The following is a 19,748-nucleotide window of genomic DNA, read 5'->3' as shown; positions in this document are numbered from 1 at the left end:
TACATGTTTCTGATCTATGTTTTCTATTTGCACATAGGAATGGAGAGCACTGCAGACGAAGTCATCGGGTGCTTCACCATCACCTGTTCTGGGTAAGATTTTTACACCTCACTTGTACAGCATAACAGAAGGTACCATTGCATGGAAAACCTGCAAATGATCTGAATGAAGCATTACTCTAATGTTACCTTCTGTGGCTCATATAATACTGTCCCTAACATAAGGCACTACTGTTCTCCATGTCTAGGCTCGTCACGACACAGAAGGCCACGCAGTCGGGCTTAGCGACACCATGAGACACTTGAGAGGATGCTGCTGACGCAGAGGCAGTGGCTGGAGGAGCAGCGAGAGCTGAGCTACGCATGAGAGGAAAGGATCCTCTCGCAAGTCATGGCCAAGACAGCTCGCTCAACAGGGTTCCTGATCAGCCAAATCATGTCAGCGCTTCGTCAGTTCCTGGCCCAGGCCACTCCGCAGCCCCAGCCTCTCCAGCCACAGTCTTTCCAGCAACAGCCCCAGGAGATGTACAGCATGTTCGGCCACCCTGGACATCATACACCTACACAGGCTCCAAGAACCAGTACACCGGCATCCTACAACTAAGCAGATGACAGCACAGACGCACGTCTGTACCATCACCTGTAGTGACAATTGTATGCACCTGTTTTAGCAATTAAAAACTTGACACTTTAATGTACAGTAGTAAGAAGATTCCATTTATATACTTTCAGAAATGTTCACAACATCTGTTTGCACAAGAGAGTACTTTTATTTTTTTGAACATGTAACATGCACGTGTCAAATAAAAACACTTACAAATACAGCTGTGTCAGTTTACAATCCTGTAAAGTCTTTAGCTGTGCACATTTTTGCTGTCAGCACATATTTGTCCCTCCTACATAAGGCGCCTTCTAAGGGGGAAGTGTGCAGCCATGTAAGCTGTGAGTGTTTGTCGGACAGAAATGGAATCATCCTGGTTGTGGGCATCGCCTGTGTGTTGCACCGGTTGCGGGAACTGCCTCTCGAGAGCGGCCGCTTCCTCTGCCCATGCGGGGTGGACCTGCTCTTTCTCCCTCTCGCAGAAGTTATGCAGGGCACAACATGTTGCAATCATGTAGGGGGCAAATGTGAAATGAAAATCGCTGCGCTTCAGGAGGACTCGCCACCTGGACTTCAGCCTCCCAAAGGCGATCTCCACTGCCGTTCTTGCTGAGCTCAGATAGAAGTTGAATGACTCCTGCTCCGGCGTCAGTCGGGGAGACTGCGGGAAGCCCTTCATGAGCCATGGCAGGAGTGGATATGCAGGATCACCGAGTAAAAAGAATCCCACATCCTTCCCTTCAATCTGCACATCCCTCTGTAACAAAGACAACAAATATATGATGGCTATTAGCAAGCTAGCCTTAACAGTCTGACATGGTGTGACATGAATGTAATGGAAGGTACCGTGTAGCTCAAATGATAAATGATATATGAACAATGTGTACCTTTGGAAGCAGGTGGGAGTTCCGGAAAAGGTCAGAGTTCCTGGGCACGTTGGCGTCATGGCGTCCAGTACGGTGATGTCTTTTTTCCAGTCATGTTGTCTGGTGCTGCTCGTGTTAACTACACAGTTCTTCTTCCATATATTTAAATATTCCACACATGTCGAAAGTGTAAAATGCATCAGTTCCTTGCCAGACTCTGGGCGTTTAGGACAGCGAATGTAAAAGCTTTCATGAACCGGATTTTGTTTTAATCTCTAGTGTGTTGTTGCATCAGTAAGTGATGGAGTCGAAAGTCGCAAAACAAACATGTATTTATATGAATATGGCGAGGATTATCATTTGAGGTAAAAACATTCATGAAAAATGGGGGCTTCACAGTTAAATTTATATTTGCTCGTAAAAATCAATAACTTTAACAGACGGTGACAGAGCTGGAAAAAGAGAGATGTGAGGCAGGTAGGTAATGGAAAGACGGGAATGAGGCAGATGAATGTAAGGATAGATGCATGGATGGATGGATGGGTGGATAGATGGATGGCAGGTAGCTCCAGCAACATTCCAGCAGCCAAGACTGGCCTCATTGTCCTGAGTGTGTGTTGCTGCTGCTCTCTTCCTCCATGTCAGCTGTGTAAACGTTCATTACACCTTCATGCAGCGCATTTTAAAGGAGAGGACAGGGGCTCATTTGATTGGTTTAAAGTGAATCGGCTGGATCAGCCTATGAGGCACCTAGAAGATCCTCTAGCACTAGAGGATATGTGTCACCAGATCACATAATTCCACTCCCAAAAGCGTTATCTTCCAGGGCTGATTGTGGTCTAAGTTGCTGGTAAATCCAAAATAGACCACTACATTGGTGTCACGGTCCGTGCCTGGCCTGACAGTCCGTGCTGGGATTTCCCCCTCTCCTGGCTCCGGTCTGCCACCTTCTCATCTATCACACCTCCTCATCACCCTGATCTGCCGCACCTGGGTGTACACCTGACGCTTATCTCCTCTTCAGCTCCACAATAGTGCCGGCCCCGCTCCCACTCATTGCCAGATTGTTCTCTGCGTTCTGCGAGACTCTCCAGCGCTTACCTGTTTGATTTGTTCTGCTCTGAATTCCCGTTCAGCTCCGACCTCCGCCTGTTTTCACCCGACTACGATTCCAGCCTACCTCTCCCTGGTTCTCGCCCAGAGGAAAATTTTACTGCTCAAATCTTGATTTTCTACAGCTCCAGAGACAAAATTGTGATTCTTATTTCAGCCTCATTTTGGTTTCATTTTAGATTCTATTTTGTCTTATATGTTTCTTCTAAAATTCACTAGGAGAAATAGGTGAGACAAGACAGTGAGCAACATGAGTCATATTTGAGACTTAAGGGAGACAGGCAACACTAAAGCTAGAAGGTAATACTGAGCAATACTAAAGCTAATATGGAGATTTTATATCAATGTGGAAGGGGAGGTAACAGGAAGTCTGCAGGAAAAGGGGCAGAATATATAGGGAAGGGAAATATCTCAGTTTTTAAAAATACCTGTGTACATGTAAACGTAGCCTGAGAAACACCTGAGGGAGAGCAGCTGAGACCAGCCTTTGTTTGCTGTTTGATTGGGTAGGATCACTTTCTAAAAATGTTTTAAAAAAGGTTAAAAGCATTATTTTAAAAGCATGATCTTAAAAGTAAATCTGAAGATTTTATCTTAGCTCACAGTATTAAAGACTTGATAAATAATGTTTAAAAACTGTATCATTTGTTAGATTGTTCATGCTTGGTGAGGGACTAAAACTTGGAGTGATTGCTTTGGCACATCAGCCAAAATCGAGGTATGCTCAAGCCTAATGTAGATATTTTTTTAAAATAGTTTTTTAGCCCCTTTCATTAAATATTAACATGATTGTTGATGTAGATTCCAGTCACCTGCATGTCTTCAACTGGGGGAGGGTCAGTTCCAGTCTAGCAAGGTATATTATTTTTGTTATATTGTTTTATGTTGTTTTTTTTTTCTGTAAAATGTTTTTCATTCTTGTAAAGTTTCCTTTTGTATATTGCTGTGCTCCTGTTTCTTTTAGTTTGCAAGTAAAGACACCATTAAAGGAGCCAACCACTGTTTTTCCCCGACTTGTTAGATTCAATGTATCTTTAACTAATAATTGATTTATACGGGCCATTTTATTTTATTTCATTTTATTTATTTTTTTGGTGGGCTTTTCTGCTTTACTTAAGAGGGGGCCGAGTGATAGAATGGTCATTTTGCATGCGTGCTTCTGTGTGTGGTTTAAGTCACCTTAGCTTGCTGTGAATAGGCAAACTTGAGTATGTGTGTGTGTGTGTGTGTGTGTGTGTGTGTGTGTGTGTGTGTGTGTGTGTATATATATATATATATATATATATATATATATATACACACACACAGTATAGGCCAAAAGTTTGGACACACCTTCTCATTCAATGCGTTTTCTTTATTTTCATGACTATTTACATTGTAGATTCTCACTGAAGGAATCAAAACTATGAATGAACACATGTGGAGTCATGTACTTAACAAAAAAAGGTGAAATAACTGAAAACATGTTTTATATTCTAGTTTCTTCAAAATAGCCACCCTTTGCTCTGATTACTGCTTTGCACACTCTTGGCATTCTCTCCATGAGCTTCAAGAGGTAGTCACCTGAAATGGTTTTCCAACAGTCTTGAAGGAGTTCCCAGAGGTGTTTAGCACTTGTTGGCCCCTTTGTCTTCACTCTGCGGTCCAGCTCACCCCAAACCATCTCGACTGGGTTCAGGTCCGATGACTGTGGAGGCCAGCTCATCTGCCGCAGCACTCCATCACTCTCCTTCTTGGTCAAATAGCCCTTACACAGCCTGGAGGTGTGTTTGGGCTCATTGTCCTGTTGAAAAATAAATGATGGTCCAACTAAACGCAAACCGGATGGGATGGCATGTCGCTGCAGGATGCTGTGGTAGCCATGCTGGTTCAGTGTGCCTTCAATTTTGAATAAATCCCCAACAGTGTCACCAGCAAAACACCCCCACACCATCACACCTCCTCCTCCTCCATGCTTCACAGTGGGAACCAGGCATGTGGAATCCATCCGTTCACCTTTTCTGCGTCTCACAAAGACACGGCGGTTGGAACCAACGATCTCAAATTTGGACTCATCAGACCAAAGCACAGATTTCCACTGGTCTAATGTCTATTCCTTGTGTTTCTTGGCCCAAACAAATCTCTTCTGCTTGTTGCCTCTCCTTAGCAGTGGTTTCCTAGCAGCTATTTGACCATGAAGGCCTGATTGGCACAGTCTCCTCTTAACAGTTGTTCTAGAGATGGGTCTGCTGCTAGAACTCTGTGTGACATTTATCTGCTCTCTGATCTGAGCTGCTGTTAACTTGCGATTTCTGAGGCTGGTGACTCGGATGAACTTGTCCTCAGAAGCAGAGGTGACTCTTGGTCTTCCTTTCCTGGGTCGGTCCTCATGTGTGCCAGTTTCGTTGTAGTGCTTGATGGTTTTTGCGACTCCACTTGGGGACACATTTAAAGTTTTTGCAATTTTCCGGAGTGACTGACCTTCATTTCTTAAAGTAATGATGGCCACTCGTTTTTCTTTAGTTAGCTGATTGGTTCTTGCCATAATATGGAGTTTAACAGTTGTCCAGTAGGGCTGTCGGCTGTGTAGTAACCTGACTTCTGCACAACACAACTGATGGTCCCAACCCCATTGATAAAGCAAGAAATTCCACTAATTAACCCTGATAAGGCACACCTGTGAAGTGAAAACCATTTCAGGTGACTACCTCTTGAAGCTCATGGAGAGAATGCCAAGAGTGTGCAAAGCAGTAATCAGAGCAAAGGGTGGCTATTTTGAAGAAACTAGAATATAAAACATGTTTTCAGTTATTTCACCTTTTTTTGTTAAGTACATAACTCCACATGTGTTCATTCATAGTTTTGATGCCTTCAGTGAGAATCTACAATGTAAATAGTCATGAAAATAAAGAAAACGCATTGAATGAGAAGGTGTGTCCAAACTTTTGGCCTGTACTGTATACATATACACACACACACACACACACACACACACACACACACACATATATACACGCGCACACACACACACACACACACACACACATATATATATATACATACAGATATATATAGGATAACACTACGAACTTGTTCCAGCACTTAAAAAAATACCACAAAACCATACATGACAGTTGTCTGGCCAAAATGCCAAGCACCAGTGTGCCTGGCAAGCCAAATACCTCAAGACAGGGATCACTGACTGAAATGTTTGAAAGTGTTACCGCGTGAAGTAGCAACGGTAGCATGGCATTTTCTCCACAACACCTGCCGCTGCGCAACATCTTTATTGAAACCAAAATAATTCCACACCACCAACGTGCTGTTCCTCTTCGAGACTAAGTCTCACTTGTGTCATGCTGCATTCCAGCGGGGAATTGTACCTGTGAATCACGACTTCAAAGTCGCGAGTCACGACTTCCAACCGTTCCAGGCATAACCGATAAGAACAACTGTCTCCAGTTGGGCCGCCATTCTTGTGTACAAAACATAAACTGCGTGACGTCGAACGAAGAAGTTGGAGTCCATTGAGCACAATCGAGTTCACAGCCGTGAATTCACAGGTTTGGCTATAGCCCCGCCCACTTTTAACCAGCAAATCACCAGTTACGGGTGGCCTGGAACGCAGCATCATTCTGACTGCTCCATTGAGCCAGAGGCCATTGCACAACAGGTGGGCAGGATGAAAAGTTGGTGCGGCTGAGAGCTCCACTCTGTAGCTCGCATCTCGTGACCAACTTATAATAGTGCAAGTTGCGGTTAGGAAATCGCGTTTTATCATATCGCAATATTATTATCGCAAATGCAATTAATTGTTCAGCCTTATATTACAGACTGCTTCACAAGACTTTTCACACCAACCACAAAACCCCACAAAACAAGCAGAACATTCTACATCTCTTGCAAAAGTCAATAATTCTCTCAACTCTTGTGTTTTTGCATCAGTAACACCACCTACACACTGATCAATACAATATAACACTGTCAATAAAATAGGGAGATTGTTTTCCTAAAAATGCGTTTTAACACTCCTAAAACAATAAAATCACAGAAGTCAACAAGTCAAACGTCTAAGCTAGAAAAAACATTAAAAAAATAGGAAAAAAATCACACCTTTTGTCAACTAGTCGTAGACTTCGTCTTCCTTCTTCACCTCCTCTTCCTCGTCATCTTCCTCCTGTCTTCCTCTTCCTCCTATAAAGTCTTTAAAGCCCTCATGCGGGATTTGTTCATGAAGGCTTTTTTGACTTTGGTTTTCTCCACTGCTGTCCATCCATCAAGTGTACCACAGCGCATGATGTAAGCTGTAAGAGTAAGAGAAAGCACAAATTAGATATGAATTCCCCTTACATACAGTAACAGTAGTGTCAATGTCCAGTCTTTGCACTTAGCTTGTTTTAATGTTTTATCTTGGTGTTGGACTTCAGCAACTGGTGTTGAATTTGGTGTTGAATTTGAGCAACTGCAACTAACCCCATTTCCCCTCGGGGATCATTAGAGTTCTGATTCGGATTCTGGACTGTTTTAAACGTCTCTTGTAACTTAAGGCTGCACTACATGATTTCTGACCACTAGATAATGCTGGGAGCACAAACTCTGTAAAAACACAAAGCAGTTCCTCTTCCCCTTTCCATCTGAGAATCTGAGAAAAACTTTTTCGTTGGGAATTACGGAGACACTCTACCCTGAAAAAGATCCGGTTGCATTACATTTTCTCTGAGCCTCAGTTCAAAAATGTGGCTAAACTGCAGATTCTCAGTAATAAGGTAAGATTTGAATGAACTGTTTCTGTCACCGCATTGCAAATTTATGAGGCTTTTATTTGTCTGGGGTTTGGGGTGAGTGATTTTAATGCCTTTTAAACCAAATGGTTTTATATATTGCATTTGAGCGATTGATCTGAAATGTTTATTTACAGAATGTGCATTTTTACAGAAATTTAGAAAGCTCAAGCCAGGCAGTAACAGACTGTAAATATATATATTGTATGGTGGAAAGACACCTAACAAACAACATTTCAAGGGGTCATTTTACTGCCAATATCGCTGTATTGTATTGCATTTATTGTAGCTTTAAATGTGTCCATTTACTATTCACAAATACCAATCTGAATAATTACTACACAAATTCTGTTTAAATAATTAGCATATTGTAATCAAGTAGTCTGCTTACAATATTCATTTTGGGTCTTTTCATACATCAAAAGAAGGAGAAACACCTCAGCCCCATAAATTCAGTGCTGGTGCTGGTAGTCTTTGAACAGCGGTCAATTGTGAAGAAGAGGACAGCACACAGACTTACACTTAATGAATTATTTTACTATTTCTTCATGAAGAACAAGACAGGGTCCAACTTTTCGACCATGAAGACCTCATTGTTCTCCATAAAGAAATAGTAAAATAATTCATTAAGTGTAAGTCTGTGTGTGGTCTTTTCATACATGAAAATGTATGGGGAAAAAATTACAAATTGTAAATAGCACAATACACCGGTCCCTGTCAGAGGCTGCGTAACAGCAAACATTAATCAAAACTAAAAACTCTGACGTGATGCATCAGGATATTTAACCACTGCTTGCTGACAAACTACAGAGCAGGGGGCAGCTTATCCTGCCAAGGAAAAGTACCTTTCTCTGGACAACAGCTCTGGGTGTTTCTGTAACATCCTGCTTACTGCCCTGGAACAGAATCAGCACACTAGCTAAGTGTGTTTGAGCTTATAATTCTTAATTTGAATTCCATCAGGCTCTGATTATGTAAATATTCTAAAAGGTATGAGGGGTCAGACTGCTGTGCAGCAGACAGCAGGCAGGCAGGATCATGCATGACACCACGGCTATGCACTTCCAGAGTGTGGGTCTAAACTGTATAATTAAGTGAAATAAATACAGAGGAGAACAAGAAAAAGCCAAACTCAAGAGGCTTTAGGAGTTTTACGGTACATTTTGCATACTGCACTGTACTGAATTATACAATAATTTAATTTCCATGAAGATTCTCTAGTGTCTAAAGTGTCTAAACTTTATATAGATCATAGAGTTTCATCTATATCAGACACGAAGCATGTTTATTCTTACCTTACATGTTTCGGCGGTATGCTTCCGCCTTCATCAGAGGTGTCACCCCAGTTTCAACCATGTTAGCTAAAGACCATGTTAAAGGGAAAACCAGCACATTTACCTGTAGTTATGATGTCAGATAATCCTAATCCGCTGCACTATTGTTAACAAAAATATTTTGTTAAATGTGTCCAGTTACAACAGAAAGCAAAGTACTTACTTAGGACTCCACTGACTTTTGACTGATTTCCCTTCTGGCACCTTTCCATGCTTCCCAAATGCCACTGCATTTTGGCACTCCTCTGCAGTAAAGATTTCATCAAAAAGAAGAAGCGAAGACAGTCCTTCCTTACCTCTGCATGGATTGCAGCCAGCCGGGTTGAGGACAGGAAGAGGCCACTTTCTGGAAACAGCTCTTGCTTCCCAGCTCTGTTTTTTGAAGCTGCAGCACCAGCCTGGGGCCGTAGGTGTTGCACTTTATCTAGAAAGTTTTGACTGCCTCCAGTTGTTCCCTGCCTGCAATTTAGAAAACAAATGATTACTTTACTGGGATACGACAGTGTTAAAGAAGTCAAGAAAAGGAAGGAACGAGTTTTAAAAAATCCAGACATTTCATGATGGGCATAAAATATTTTACAGTATTAAGCATAATTACAATTTAATGTTCCACAATTAAACAAACTCGATTGCTGTCCATATTATTTGCACATTATTCATTTCACAGTGTCTGCTTGTGTGTTATGAGTAGCACTTTGGGTCCCTCGGGTGAATTATATGGAGAAAAAAAAAAAGCAATAGCATTAAGCAGACAGTGAAATCCTGAATCAAGATGAACTCACAGACAAAGTGTACTTACTGATACACAGCACAGCCTCCAGTTTCACCTTGTCCTCCATTAATTTTGCCACCTGTGACTTGCATGCCGCACATGGCTCCCATGCTTTGTCTCCTCTTGATGCAGTTTGCAAACATGGTTCTCCATATTCTGGTGGTGGATCATGCTCTATGATATCAGTATCTGCAGATTAGCATGAGTTTGGTGTAGAACTCTCATATTCAGATGTACTAGCCTCACCCACCTTTGTATGAAGCACAGAGGGTCTTTCAGGTGTCACCGAGTGGAGTGACTGAGAGTGTGTAACACCACTGTTTTCTGCTGAGGAGCAGAAACACCAGACAACAAATACCAGGAGAGGATTTAAGATATGAAAACATTTCTTTATTACAGAAGTCTAAAAATAGATAAAGATACTCTGGAGGGTCTGGTCTCTATAGAGAGTCCAACAGTCTGTCCATGGATTTCCAAAGTGAATCCTCCTCCGGTAGGTTCCAGTACAGCAGAGGCCCAATAGCTTGAGAAAGGAGCACAACAAGATATCTGTCAGGGTGACCAACAATCTATCAGTTTCTACTTGTTATGGCTGATTTATAAACAAAAATAATAAATTTTGGGGGGGAAATTAAATAATAAACACAGCAAAGTCAGAAGTCCAACACAAGGCCTGAAAAATGCAATTTTCATTGTTTTTGCATGATAGGGTCTTGGGGCCACATAAATACTGTCCCATACATCACAGCTATGATAAATTCCCTGTAAAACGAGTGGATTGCAGTTCCGCTAATCCTTGACGTCAAGAACGGTGACTCTGCCCACAGTGCCTGGATCCCCAGGCAACAAGCTCACAAGCTAGCAAACTTAGCCAGTACCCCTCCGCTCCCGGGCAACAATTCACAGCATATTTAACAAAAAATAACTTACCATTCTGAAACATCCTGTAATAAAAAGGATTTGAGGTGGTTCAGTTTCTCCTGCTGTCTGTGGTTCGGGATTGGAGTCGGGCTCAAACACATAAGGTCGTATAACATCACACTCAGGGTCCCGGATTCACGGGTCCCGCAGGATTTTAGTCCAAATTTGCTCGTCTGTTGGGCTCATTTCAGCACCGACTGTTTTATCAACCCGACACAATACAATGCCGACTTCGTCTGTGGTTCGGGATCGGAGTCGGCCTGAAATACGTACGGTTGTATAACATCACGCTCGGTGGTAGCCATGACAATCTTACATAAGATGATAATTCGCTTTCGACAAGTCCTTTTTTTCATTCATTCATTCATTCATTTAAAACCTCCAGAGACACATTGAGGGCAAGTCTCATTTTCAATGGTGCCGAGGTGCAGTGTTAATTTCGTCGGCTATTTTTCAATTTAGTTTTAGTCTTAGTCCTGTGTCAAATACCCCTATTAGTTTTAGTCATATTTAGTCAACTTGTATACTTTTTTGTTTAGTCAAATTTTAGTCGACGAAAAGTCTTGGCATTTTAGTCTAGTTATAGTCAAAGAAAATCCAAAGTATTTTAGTCTAGTTTTAGTCAATAGTCTTTTTTTAGTCTTTGAATGCAGATTGACACTAATGTTAATTTAAAAATCTAGTCTAACCAATAAATTCATTTTAGTCTTTTTTTCACTCATCTCTAAGGTTTATGTGATTATTACCTGATGAAGTAGCTCCACATGTTGAATGATTAGGAATGCTACATTGCTAAAGGTGCCTGGTATTTCTGATATTCACAGAAATACATCCATGTTCTAATTTGCTTATTTTATTATGAACCAACATGATTAAACAACTCTTTAGGACTTTAAAGCAGTCAAGATAAAAAAAAAAAAATGAGCAGAACATGCAACAATATATTTTTAAACCACTCTTTTGCCATAAGTACAACATAAGAAACCCACCTTTCTTATCTTAAATAAAGCCTGACATATTCTAATGAAAAAAAAAAAAATGCATATTGATCCAGATGTAGCTACAACATCTCAAATCAGGAATAATAAGTTTATCTTCTATTGTTCAGTGTGTTTCAGGCAGGAATGATACTGAGACAAATACCCTCCACAATCTGACTTGTTTCCTTCACTGTAAAATTGGGAGATTAGCGGGAAAAATGACTGACTGGGAGCACTGCGGGAGACAGGGTTAAAAATCGGGAGTGTCCCGCGTCAATCGGGAGAGTTGGTAAGTATGCATTTATTGAAACATAGTTTAACACGTGAAACGACTGTGTATTGATTGGTAGCAGGTTATAACTTTGTTCTCGCCGCGCTACGCTTCAGACAGCGCCGGTCAGGGCTCCAGTGTGCAACCTATTAGGTCGCATATGCGACTTACTTTTTTTAAGATGCGAGTTAAAATTTAATTAGGTCGCGCAGGTGCTACTGGCAGGAGGACGAGTGAAAAAAAATCACTCATTCTCCTGTGGCTATGTTAGTGCAGTAATGGTTGTGGTTGATAATAAAAATATTAGGCTACTTTCTGCCTCATTCCTGCAACTCCTATCTCTCCTCTCTCTCGCTCCCCGTCTCTGCCTGCCTGTCTGTCTTAATGCGTGACGTGCACAGACGTACACGCGCGTGTACACGCAGCGCGCTCACTGAATGATCACCGACGATCCCGCTAAAAAAAAAAAAAACTAAACAAAGAAGATGAAGCGGTCTATCGTTGATTATTTTAAGAAAAAGAATGTGTCAGGAGGCTGTTGATGCTGGAGGGTCTGAAAATAGGGAAGCGACAAGAGAATTTTGGACTTGGAAACCGAGTCCAAAAGGCAAAGAAACCTTCCAGGCTACAGCAGCGCACTGACATAGATTGTGTAATAAAGCGAAGAGGTGCCACTCCTCTATTTTCACTGGCTAACAGCAGCACACTGGCTTAGCTTGTATATTCACAGAAGAGGTATCACTTCGTCTTATTTTTCAATCTGTTATCACAGGCATACTACTGCTCATTCGCTGAATTGTTAGGTCTGTTTGATAAGCAATTTACATTGTTAAAACAAATAATAATTTAACATATTATTACAGTAAAAAGTACTCTGTCAACCCTCAGGTGAAATAATTACTGATACATCCTCCTATCATTTTTGTTCAATCATTAATAACATATCATTTCCTGGTTTTATAGAAGTATTGGATCGGGACTCGGTATCGGCAGATACTCAAAATCAAATGACTCGGACTCGGGGGCAAAAAAACGTGATCGGGACATCCCTACTTTCATTTTTATGTTTTGTTTATATGAAGAAGATGATCTATTTTGTACTGCTGCTGCAGAGAAATGTAAACTTCAAATTAAAATATTTTGCAGACAAGTTTGGGTCATTATTAATCTTTAAATTTCATCAACATGATAAGGTCGTGCATTAATAACACGCTATACATACAGTAGAAAAATATGGTGCTACCTAATTTCTTTTGGTGCTACTAAATGAAAAGCTAGGTGGCACCAGTGCTACCTGTGAAAAAGTTAGTCTGGAACCCTGGCGCCGGTGGGTGTGTGCTCCTCAGTCACACACACACACACACACACACACACACACACACACACACACACACACACACACACACACACCCCGGCATGAGCACACAGCAGCGCAGGGGGAGAAAAACTAACGCGCATCCAAAGAATGCACTTTTTGGATTGTAATTTAACCCTCCCGCCGCCTTCGTCTCCGGGACCCGCCAACCCCGCTCTCGCTCCCCTCCTCTCCGGGGTCTAGCAGACCTTCTCTGTTCGCCTTTTTTTTTCTCATTTCTTCGCCCTTCTTCATTTTTTTCCGTTTTTCTCCGCTCTCCTGGTGCCTCCAGGTCCCGCGGACCCAGACTTCGTTTCCGACGCCGTCCCCCGAGTCCCGCCGACCCCAACTCGGCCACTTTTGCCAACCCCAGGGTCCCGCCTACCCGTTCGCTCTTTTCTCTTTTCTTTTCTTTTCTCTTCTTCTCTTTTCTTCTCTCTCTTCTTCTTCTCCTCATTTCTTCTCTTCTTTTTCTTCTCATCTCTTTCTCCTCGTTTCTTCTCTTCTCTTTCCTTCTTTTCTTTTCTCCTCTCCTCCTCTCTGCTCCCCTCTCCTCCCCTTTTCTTTTTCTACAGGAAAAATTGGCAGCCATGAACCGCGATCCGCGAGCACGATCGCGTTCCTCGATCCGAGCGGAACGGCGCGAACGGCCCGAGCGGCCCTCTCGTTTTCGTGCGTCTTCGGTGCCCGCCGACCTCGCCGCCAGCCTTGTCGCTCCCCGCGTCCGTATCAGGCTGACCCGGCTCGCCTCTCCTCCCTTCCTCCACCCGGAGAGGGAGGCAGTTTCTTCAGAGGGGGCTCGCCGGCCCGAAGAAACCAGCGGGAGGAGGAGGAGGAAGAGGGAGAGGAGGAGCAGGAGGAAGAGGAAGAGGAGAAAAACGAGGATGAAGACGGCGCCGAGGAATGCGAAGAGGGAGAACCCTGCGACTCCGACGGAGGAAGACGAGGAGAAGGAGAAGGAGCCACGCCGCCACCGTCCGTCCCTTCGTTCTTCCCATCGAGAAACGGTAAGATAACGTGGTCCTCGGAGCCCTGTCGGGAAGAGTGGCGGCTCGCGGGTGACGGACAAGCTCTCCGCGTTCCTCCTGCTCTTCGCGGCCGGGATGGAGCGGATCGCGCTGGTCCACACAAACTGCGAGGGCTCCCGCGGTGGAGGCGGCGGCTGGATCAACATGGACGTCGTAGATCTGCACGCCTATGTGGGCCTGCTCCTCCTAGCCGGGGTGTACAGGTCCCGGAGCGAGGCCGCGGTCAGCCTGTGGGACACCGAGTGCGGAAGGCCCGTGTTCCGAGCCACCATGCCCCTGAAGCGCTTCTACGCCTGCTCCAAGGCCCTCCGCTTCGACGACCGGGCCACGAGGCCCGAGAGGCGCGCCTCGAACAAACTGGCTGCCGTCCGGGAGCTGTGGGACGAGTGGTGCGCCGGGCTGCCGCTCCTCTACGACCCCGGCCGCGAGGTAACGGTGGACGAGCAGCTGGTCCTGTTTCAAGGTGAGGCGTTACGGAGAACATGTGAACATCGGCCCCTCTCCGTCTCTCGACACGCACGGCGTCGCTGTGCACTGTGCTCAGGCTGCAGGCCAGCAGGCGCTTGGCCAGCTTGTACGAAGTGAAGAAGTTGTGCCCTGGTCCTTCCCGCTGCTTTGCCCGTGTACACCTGCATAGCTGGACGTAGCTGTATCTGGCGTTGCAGGCCACCCAGATCTTGTATTGACGCCTAACCTCGCGGGCTTGCAGGGCATGTACTGGTGGACGGGGCACCGGCCTGCGAGTCCGAAGAGGGAGAGGGAGAGAGAGAGAGAAAGAGAGGGTGGCAGGGAAGGAGAGAGGCAGAGAGAGAAAGAAAGAGAGAAAAATAAATTCAAATGAACAATCAAACTTGTTTCATTATTTTTAATTTATTTATTCTGTTTTATTTTGTACGGATGGCACCGGAACTGGAAGCCGGACAACAACGCGGTCTGCGCATCCACGGGTGGCGGGACAATGCCAACACCAACATTCTAGAACTGTGGCACGGTCACCTTAACAAGACTGTAAAACCTTTGTGTCGTCACAATAGCAAAACCAACATTCTAGAAGTTTTCTTTTGTTACATGTTCACAACATTCCCAAGCCTTTGTGTTGTCACAATAGCCCCACCAACATTCTAGATCTGTTGTTTTGTCACATGTTCATAACATTCTAAAGCCTTTGTGTTGTCACAATGCCAACACTTACATTGGAGAACTTTTGGATTGTCCCATGTTAATAACGCTGTAAAACCTTTGTGTCATCACAGTACCAACACCAACATTCTGGAACCTCAGAATTGTCACATGTTAGCAACATTCTGAGATGTTTGCGTAGTCGCAATACAAACACTAAATGCTAGGATGTTTGTACTGTTCCCTGTTCAAAGTCTTTGTATTGTCACACGTTAGCAATATTGTAAAACCTTTGTGTTTTCCTAACCCCAACCTGCTAGAGCCTTTGTATTGTCCCATGTTAACAACATTCTAAAACCTTTATGTTGTCACAATACCAACACCAACATTCTAGAACTGTGGCACGGTCACCTTAACAAGACTGTAAAACCTTTGTGTCGTCACAATAGCAAAACCAACATTCTAGAAGTTTTCTTTTGTTACATGTTCACAACATTCCCAAGCCTTTGTGTTGTCACAATAGCCCCACCAACATTCTAGAACTGTTGTTTTGTCACATGTTCATAACACTCTAAAGCCTTTGTGTTGTCACAATGCCAACACTTACATTGGAGAACTTTTGGATTGTCCCATGTTAACGCTGTAAAACCTTTGTGTCATCACAGTACCAACACCAACATTCTGGAACCTCGGAATTGTCACATGTTAGCAACATTCTGAGATGTTTGCGTAGTCGCAATACAAACACTAAATGCTAGGATGTTTGTACTGTTCCCTGTTCAAAGTCTTTGTATTGTCACACGTTAGCAATATTGTAAAACCTTTGTGTTTTCCTAACCCCAACCTGCTAGAGCCTTTGTATTGTCCCATGTTAACAACATTCTAAAACCTTTATGTTGTCACAATACCAACACCAACATTCTAGAACTGTGGCACGGTCACCTTAACAAGGCTGTAAAACCTTTGTGTCGTCACAATAGCAAAACCAACATTCTAGAAGTTTTCTTTTGTTACATGTTCACAACATTCCCAAGCCTTTGTGTTGTCACAATAGCCCCACCAACATTCTAGAACTGTTGTTTTGTCACATGTTCATAACATTCTAAAGCCTTTGTGTTGTCACAATGCCAACACTCTTCCCAGAAGAGTTGAAGCTGTAATAGCTGCAAAAGGTGGACCGACATCATATTGAACTCTATGGGTTAGGAATGGGATGGCACTTTAGTTCATAGTATGAGTAAAGGCAGGTGAGCGAATACTTTTGGTAATATAGTGTACATTGGAGAACTTTTGGATTGTCCCATGTTAATAACGCTGTTAACCCTCCCGCCGCCTTTGTTTCCGGGTCCCGCAGACCAAGCTCTCACTCCCCTCCTCTCCGGGGTCTGGCAGACCTCCTCCGTTCGCGTTTTTTTCTCTCATTTCTTCGCCCTTCTTCGTTTTTTTCCATTTTTCTCCGCTCTCGCGGCGCCTGCAGGTCCCGCGGACCCAGACTTTGTTTCTGATGCCGTCCCCCAAATCAACCCGACCCCGACTCGGCCACTTTCGCCAACCCCAGGGTTCCGCCTACCCGTTCGCTCTTATCTCTTTTCATTTCTCTTCTTCTCTTTTCTTCTCTCTCTTCTCTTTCTCCTCATTTCTTCTCTTCTCTTTCCTTCTTTTCTTTTCTCCTCTCCTCCTCTTTGTTCCCCTCTGTTCCCCTTTTCTTCAAAAAAATCAGCAGCCATGAACCGCGATCCGCGAGCACGATCGCAATCCTCGATCCGAGCGGCCCGCTCTTTTTCGGGCGTCTCCGGTGCGGATCGCGCACTAAACTATATAGTTTCTTTTATCCCTGTGGGATCAAGGGATATCAAGGACCTAAAAGACAACAACCACAATACCTAATGGCCTTTGAGGATTCAGGAAATGTATGATATACCCATACTATTTCTTTGTGAGAGGTTATTGTGAGCCTTAAAATAACAGTAACCGGCTCAGGCCCATTCACCTCCATTCATTCTTTGGACCAGCATTGCGTAAAAACGACCTCACCAATTGTTTACTGTAGATATAATGATATTATTACTAATACAAATGTAATAATAATCAAAGGCCAGGTAGACATTTTTCATCAGTTTAATTAATCAGTAAAATTAACTGAGCATTAACTGTGCATTACAATTTTTTCTTCTTCAGTGCATTACATGTTCATGCAAACGTCACTTGACTTTTGGCACTGACAAGATGCAGTGCATAGGTTTGGCTTGCAGCTGCATCGGGCTGTCTTGCATCCAGTTGTGCAGCCACAGGTCACTAGCTCCTCACAGGCATCTGGAACTGCAGGCAGTGACATGAGTTGAGGAACAAGCACATTGTCCTCCATCTTCCATCCCATATTTTCAAGAGGTGGGAGCACCGGGTACTGCAAGTGGGCCTTCCGCCAGACCAAAGTCTGGAAGTGAACACGCTTGATGTGAAAGTTCAGAGCATCTCTGGTGGGTGGCAGTCTCTCTATGGTCATGCCCTTGACAAACATGCCCAAACGAACTTCACTGATGTTTTTTGTGTTGACTGCACCATATAATTTGCAGAAGAACACTTCAGAAGATCAATGTTGAAACGGTCAATTATTGGTTAAAAAATTATTTGTTAATATCACTACCTGCAATGTATGATGTTGAGTCACTCCCAGTCAGTGCATGGAAACCTGGAAGCAGCTCAAGGACCTCTACTTCCATCTACAGCTTTTCCACAACTGCATGAATGGGGATGTACTTTCTGTCCTTTGCTGTCCCTGCTTTCATCCAGATTTGTTTGCATGGCATTCTGTGGAAGTAGGCGATCAGCAGAATCAAGACGTCAGTGTCTCTTGCAGACACAACAATGATTTCCGCTCTGCTCCTAATGCAGTGGAGAACAATTCTTGTATCTGCTTCTTCATGTTTAGCTTCCAAGCTGTCTGTGTCAAGGGTTGGGGCAGAAGCTTCTACCCTCTCTTCATCGCTGAAACCACCTGCGGCAACCATGGTTTTGTTTGCTGGTGCCCTCAGAATCTCTCACAGTTCTCCCACTTTGCAGGAAGTGGTAAGTCTCTGTTTGTAACTGGTCTTCTGATTGCCACTGAGCCTTTCCCACGTCATTTCCTTGTTCCACCTTTGATTGAGTGCTCATGGTAGCGATCGAACAGTACATCAATTCGCTGGAACTGTGTGCCACTTTGAAGAACAGATTTAACAAAGGTGTCTGCCAGGTCTCCAAAGGTATTGGCTTTTTGTGGTTTTCCAATGGAAATGATAAGAGCTTGTCCATCAATGACTAGCATTGGTTCACACTGTAGATCTGTGGCCTTGAGTTGACTGGGACATGGTATATCAGCTGTCAAGATCTTGGCAAATATTGCCTTTGAACCTGTACAGAGCTGCCCATTAGCCTCTGCCAAAGACAGGGGTACAACAAACAGTTCGTGCATCATTATGTTGTCCAGGTTGACTGTACGTCCTGCTTCGTAGGCTGTGATGAGACGCTGTAGGATGTTCCTGTCTGCCTTGACAGTTTTTGCCTCTCCCGTTTTGGTATCTGACTGTTTCACTTCAAAAAGTGAAACAGTCAAATACTTGTTCTGTGTCAGTTTGTCACTGAAAGTCACACTTCTCTTTTTAGATGGCATCAGCCTTTCCTTGACAAAAGCATCCAACTGATCTTGCCCTTTCTGTGGAGCGCTCAACAGGTCATCTTCAATATCCTGTGTAGCCAAGTCATTGTTTGCAATGTTTTGCAGTGTCTGGGGCAGGTTAGTGGAAAAGAGACCAAATCTCTGCAAGACAGTGAGCAAGGAATCTTCATCTTTTGAGTCCCGTTTCATTCTGCCTTTTGTGGTTTCATTGTGGATGCAGTCGTCACTGGTTCCCAGGCCCAAGACCACCTTGGTGTTATGGGCAAGATCACTTCGGAGGTTGAAAGACAGAGACCACCGACTGAGAGCTGAAGATGTCCTTGTGATTCCAATAATGCCTCCTTCCTTTTTGCCGATACAGCCTAGCCACTCCTGACTTTGATCTGGGTCCACTAGGTTGAAGCTTTGTGACGAGTGTTTAATCACAAAGTTCGTATCATTAGGGAACGGCTGCTGGAGACTGGGGTACCTCAAATGGAGTGGCCTGCACTTTCTCAGGCCTGAATCCCATAGGAAACCTATGGGATCAGCTGAGTGGCCGTGTAGAGGCTTGGAGCTCTGTACCCCAGAACCTCAATGACCTGAAGGCCGCCCTTCAAGAAGAGTGGGATGCCATGCCTCAGCAGACAATAAGTCCACTTGTGAACAGCATGAGACGTCATTGTCAAGCTGTAATTGATGCTCAATGGCACATGAAAAGTTATTGACACTGACATTTTTTGTTGTGGTATATCCACCACTGTTGTTGGCTTTTGTTTCAAGAAATTGTTTGAGATGAGAAAATCACCAGTGTATGCTTCTACTTAAATGCCCTACTTTCATGATATAATATCACTGTAGCGTGAACTTTTTACATTTTCCATAAATTTCACCCAAAAGCCAAATATCCCTAGTTGAATTGGAAATCTTAATGCATTCATACAGCGAGTTTGAACATTTTTTTTAAACAGCGCAACACCGCTGCAGCAGCAAAGG

Source organism: Myripristis murdjan, chromosome 6, assembly GCF_902150065.1.
Source record: "Myripristis murdjan chromosome 6, fMyrMur1.1, whole genome shotgun sequence".
Classification (NCBI taxonomy): domain Eukaryota; kingdom Metazoa; phylum Chordata; class Actinopteri; order Holocentriformes; family Holocentridae; genus Myripristis; species Myripristis murdjan.
This window is presented reverse-complemented; position numbering follows the sequence as displayed.